The sequence below is a fragment of the Octopus bimaculoides genome, chromosome 4, assembly GCF_046866305.1.
Source record: "Octopus bimaculoides isolate indiv1 chromosome 4, ASM4686630v1, whole genome shotgun sequence".
Taxonomy (NCBI): domain Eukaryota; kingdom Metazoa; phylum Mollusca; class Cephalopoda; order Octopoda; family Octopodidae; genus Octopus; species Octopus bimaculoides.
The window spans coordinates 5594772-5600431 of record NC_142931.1 but is presented as its reverse complement, the minus strand read 5'-3'; the positions used below and the strand labels follow the sequence as shown (position 1 = coordinate 5600431).

Below are 5660 nucleotides of genomic sequence, written 5' to 3'. Positions count from 1 at the left end.
AGCAGTGTGGAATGTCTACCAATAACGAAAGTTTAAAGAGCACGAAACAATCAGGTATTATTTGGAGATAATGGATTAAATATCATTAAATCTATTTGTATTTAGCTCTATTTAATTGTTTTGCAAAATACTCAAAATAAAACAATAAATGAAGATAGCATCATCTGTGCTTTAAATTTTTAAATTGTCATTCTGACACAATGTTTCAAACGGAAAATTGTAGATAGATTTAGGAAACAAAGACAACAGAGAAATAACTTCAAATTCTCGTAAATATGTCTAAAGAAATTCTAGTTTGAAGTAACGTAAACAGGGAAGAACATGTATAGACGTATTTCCTAATGACTAAAATAAAATGATTTTAGAAATACATAATCAACCACAGAGTTATAAGATAAAGATGCGAGGGTAAAACAACTTACCTGAACGAAGTTTACAAGTTCTTCTGATCTTCTCGGTAAAAACTCTCCCTGAACAGAACTACTCTTTTACTCTTTTACTTGTTTCAGTCTTTTGACTGCGGCCATGCTGGAGCACCGCCTTTAGAACTGTTTATTTATATTTTACAAGCATTTATTTAAAGACTGTTTATAGATATAAAATATAAAATTCATTTTTTGTTTAGCTAACAGTGAGCGTGCGTCAATGTAATACAGAATAAATCCTGTGTAGGACGGCGAGCTGGGCGAAATGCTTAGCGGTATTTCGCTTGCCGTTACGTTCTGAGTTCAAATTCCGCCGAGGTAGACTTTGAATTTCATCTTTTCGGGGTCGATAAATTAAGTACGAGTTACACACTGGAGTCGATGTAATAGACTTAATCCCTTTGTCTGTCTTTGTTTATCCCCACTATGGGCAATAAAGGGATCTATTTCAAAACGGGGGCACCAGTATTTTCTTAACGAAACACTTTGAAACTTGGAACACTGGTAGAATGTGTCATATAAAACATCTTTTACTCTTAGTCTTCTTAACAAAAAAACTTACATCGCAAGTTATTCCATGTTAAAGTTGTCGTATTTCTGTAATTTCAACCAATCACTGACGTCTATTCAGCTAAATAGAGTTACTGCTGGACGGTCATAAAAATGTTATTCCCTGTGACATATTTCATCCGGTTTAATCGTAATTTATACGCATATATTGTTTATATAATAAATTACGCTGTGCGTATCTATGTGTGTAACAATTTTAGAGTTCGGATTCTAGAGTTAGGGTTAGTTTTAGGGTTAGGGTTACGGTTACGGTTAACAGTCTAGTTAGGGTTAGGGTTAGGGGATTAATACGATATACACCGTTACAGCGCTAACTGTTTTCAGCTGAATAGACGTCCGTGATTAGTAGAAATTATCGAAATAAGACAATTTTTTACATGAAATAAATTCGAATACAAAAATTTTTTTCTGTTCTATAACACAAAATAGATAAGTATACGAAGTTTGAAAGTCTTTCGGTACCAAAACATAAATGAAAACTGGTGTCCCCGTTTTGAAATAGATCCCAATAAAGAAATAAATACAGAATATGTCCTGTGTGTTTAATCCTAATTTAGGTGTATAATAAAGTTGTCTGTTTAGGGTAGATTATAAACATTACGAAAGGGGTGCAGAAGACTTCCTAGCTTTGGGTAAAAGAAAACTCAGGAGGGCAGTTAATTATGATTCTATCCAAAATATTCTCCACACAAATTCACAGACTTATTGCAGCGGTCCTTCCGTTTTGCTAAGCCCTGTAAAAGAACTTTCAGAACTGAAGCAGTTTTAATATTATTATTTCTATAGAACTCCACGGAAAGGCAAAAAGATTTAACCGTATTTCTTCCAGCTCTTGAAGTTATGAGTTCAAATCACGCTGAGGACCAGTTTGCCTTTCATTCGTTTGAGGTCGATAAAATAAAATAATAGTCCAGAACAGTAATCGACTAAACTCCTCCCTAGAATTGCTGGTGTTGTGCCTGTTGTAAAATGAGTTGTTATTTGCAGAGCCGAGGCTGAGCAGAATCGTCAGCGCGTCAGCAGCCAAATTGTGTGCATTTGTAGCCAGTCTTTACGTTCTGAGATCAAAACTCTGACAAGATCGAATTGACCTTTCATTCTTCTGTCACACATCAAATAAAGTGTCAGGCCATAGTGGTTTCAAATTTAGGCAAAAGGCCAATAATTTGGGGTAGTGAGGATTTAAGTCGATTACATCAACCCAAGGAATCAATCGGTATTTAGTTTATCGATCCCGAAAGGATGAAAAGCAACGTTGACCTCGGCGAATTTGTTATATCAGCTTCAAATTTTGGCACAAGGCCAGAAATTTTAGGGGAGGGGTAAGTTGATTACATTGACACCAATATTCAACTGCTACATACTCTATCGGCCCCCAAAGGATGAAAGGCAATTTGAGCTCAGCACGTAAAGACAGACTAAAAGCTGCAAACGATTATATCAGCTCGCCATATTAGAGGGCAGTCAATATTGAATCTATTTAACCGACGAACAGTTGCCGTCTACTGGAAATGGGTGACCTCGTAAGATTTAGAATACGACTTTCCTAGAATTAAATGGTTAACAAGGTTTTAGTGGGCTATTCAATTAAACATTATTCTTTGTTTATATAATCTCTTCCTCGGCACAATTTCTTGTCCTTATATGTAATTAAATCAAAGATTTTATTTTTTATCAGTGGAGATCTAACAACTTAGTCAACTTAAAGACGCATTTATATATTTACATGTGTTTGTATGAGAATGTATTTCGATGTGCATACACGCCCATACATGCACATACATACATACATACATACATGTGTATACAGGGTGTCCCAAAATTAAGGCAACCAACACATTTCAATTTTGCCAAAGCGAAATATTGTTATGTTTCGGGTCCGAGTGTTGCAATGGTAAAGGAAAAACAATTATGATACTACCACATTTATTCGATATGACCACCTCTGCGGAATCGAGGCCTATTCCTGGCAGAGTTTTGCGTTGAAAGCATCGAGCGAAGCATGAAGAATGTTCGAGACCCTCTACTCTAAAATGGACCAAACAGAAACATCCAACGGGACTTATTGAGGGTCATACGTCCTTGTCTATGGGCGACGGATTATTTTTCTGAATCCAGTTTTGTGTCTGTTTGGAGCAGTGAGAGGGTACCGAGTCCTGTTAAAGGCTACAAGGTTCGCCTTTGAAAGTGCTCATTCGCCTGTGCAAGTAATTCAGCTTCCAGAATATCGCTAATGTATAGATGGTTGTTTATTTTACCACCCAAGAGTAGAAAAAAAACGAGGGAAGGCCTCCCAGTGGCTCCTACAGCTACGCGAACCATACCTGGCTGTGGATTTTTGACATCGATTTACGAGACTAAACTCTACTGATCACCCCAAAACGCGACCATGTTGACTAGATGTTTGATTTGTATTACTCTCGGTACATGTTTTGGGGACATGGTAAGCCAACGTACTGGAGCTTCCAGCGAGAATGACAAACAATACAGCATGACGTTTCCAAATTTCTGGTAGAGTGAATTGCGTCATGGTGTTGTTTTTCTCACAGTGCCCAACTAACCCTACTATACTGTGTAGTGGCCAAAATCAAAAACAATCAATGCACATGCACGAAATAAAATTATAAAATGACAACAACTTACACATCGCACTATATATATATATATATATATATATATATATACATATTTGTTTCAGTCATTTGACTGTGGCCATGCTGGAGCACCGCCTTTAGTCGAGCAAATCGACCCCAGGACTTATTCTTTGTAAGCTTAGTAATTATTCTATCGGTCTCTTTTTGCCGCTAAGTTACGGGCGCATAAACACACCATCATCGGTTGTCAAGCGATGTTGGGGTAACAAACACAGGCACAAACATATACACACACATACACACATATATCTATATACATATATATACGACGGGCTTCTTTCAGTTTCCCTCTGCCAAATCCACTCACATGGCTTTGGTCGGCCCGAGGCTATAGTAGAAGACACTTGCGCAAGGTGTTATGCAGTGGGACTGAACCCGGAACCATGTCATTCGTAAGCAAGCTACTTACCACACTGCCATTCTTATTCCTCTCTCTGTCTCTCTCTCTCTCTCTCTCTCTCTCTCTCTCTCTATATATATATATATATATATATATATATATATATATATATATATATCACTATAATCGACCGCTAGACACTAAAGCTTTTTTTATTCTCTCTCTGTTTATTTTCTCGTGTTCCTTTCTGTTGAGGAGGGTAGGCTCGAAACGTAAAAGATTTTCTCAACTTCCTAAGCGTTAAACTAATACACCTGCATGTTTTTTACACACTTGTCTTCATCTTTTGTTGTATTTTTGTAAGTTCCAACCATATATATATATATATATATATATATATATATATATATATATATATATATATATATATATATATATATACATGTATATATATATAATATATAGACACACACACACACACACATGTATATATATATATTATATATAAAAATACAAAATGGGACAAGAACGTAAAACATCCAGATAGACGATACAAAGAAAACAAGGACGGGTCATTCGGAGTTTTCTTTCCTCAGTCGAGTTCCGATTATCTTTGCACTTTCGGCTGGTTATACTCGAGATTGCTCCAATCTGGCCAGCCCCAAGGAAAGACTAAGCTAAGAGCATTAGATTCCTTGGAAGAAAGCAGAGAATGTATGCGAAAACAAGGACGGGAAAAAAACGTCCTTGATTTATATACGCTTTCCATCAAAAAGTGCGTGCGAGTTTGGCCCCAGAAAGACAGTCGTTGTAGTCTGTAACAGGTCTTTCTATATGACTTCTATATGGCTTACATATTAGAAGTTATATATGAATATAAGCGTATATGTATATAAATATATGTATATATATATGTGTGTGTATGTGTGTGCGATGTATTGTGTGTATACACACATATACATAAATATATCTATGTGTATGTGCATGTTTGTGTGTGCGCGTGTTTTTTAAAGTTAAGTAAGTATACCTTATTTGCCATTGGCTGATATCTATGTCATGTTTATTTGCGATCATTTCCCGTTTCACAACATTCGATATTCATTTATGTCGTGTCGCATTTTCTGAAGAACGGAGTCGTTTCCAACCCGATTCTAAAGGTAAAATATTTGGTTCATTGCACCGATAAATGCAAGCATTTTGAAGGATTCAATCTGCAACTCGTGCGGAACGCTTATATTAAAACAGATTTTTATTTGAAAGCTTCAGCTTACCGGCAGTCAGTTGCATATATATATATGAATATATATATATATATATATATATATATATATATATATATGTATATATATATGTGTGTCTATACATATGAATACATATATATATATATATATATATATATATATATATATATATATATATATATATATTGATACCTATATATATATATATATTGATACATATATATATATATATATGTATATATATGTATAATGATAAATATATATATCTACACACACACATTTATATATATAAAAAGTGAGATACATAGATATGTGCGGGCATATATATGTATATACGCCCATATACATATATATAAGCGCACCTATATATATACGTGTGTGTGCGCGCGCATGAGTATGTTTGCGTGTGTGTGTGTGTGAACGTGTGTGT

The 5660-nt window shown here is 35.2% G+C and overlaps 1 long non-coding RNA gene across 1 annotated transcript; it reads left to right on the top strand.

Annotated features, from left to right (window-relative positions):
* The first annotated feature begins 680 nt into the window (after window positions 1-680).
* LOC149135889 (uncharacterized) lies at window positions 681-1382 on the top strand. Its single transcript, XR_016241306.1, has 2 exons — window positions 681-1220; window positions 1270-1382. It is a non-coding gene; the product is annotated as an uncharacterized LOC149135889 (long non-coding RNA).
* The last annotated feature ends 4278 nt before the right edge of the window (window positions 1383-5660 follow it).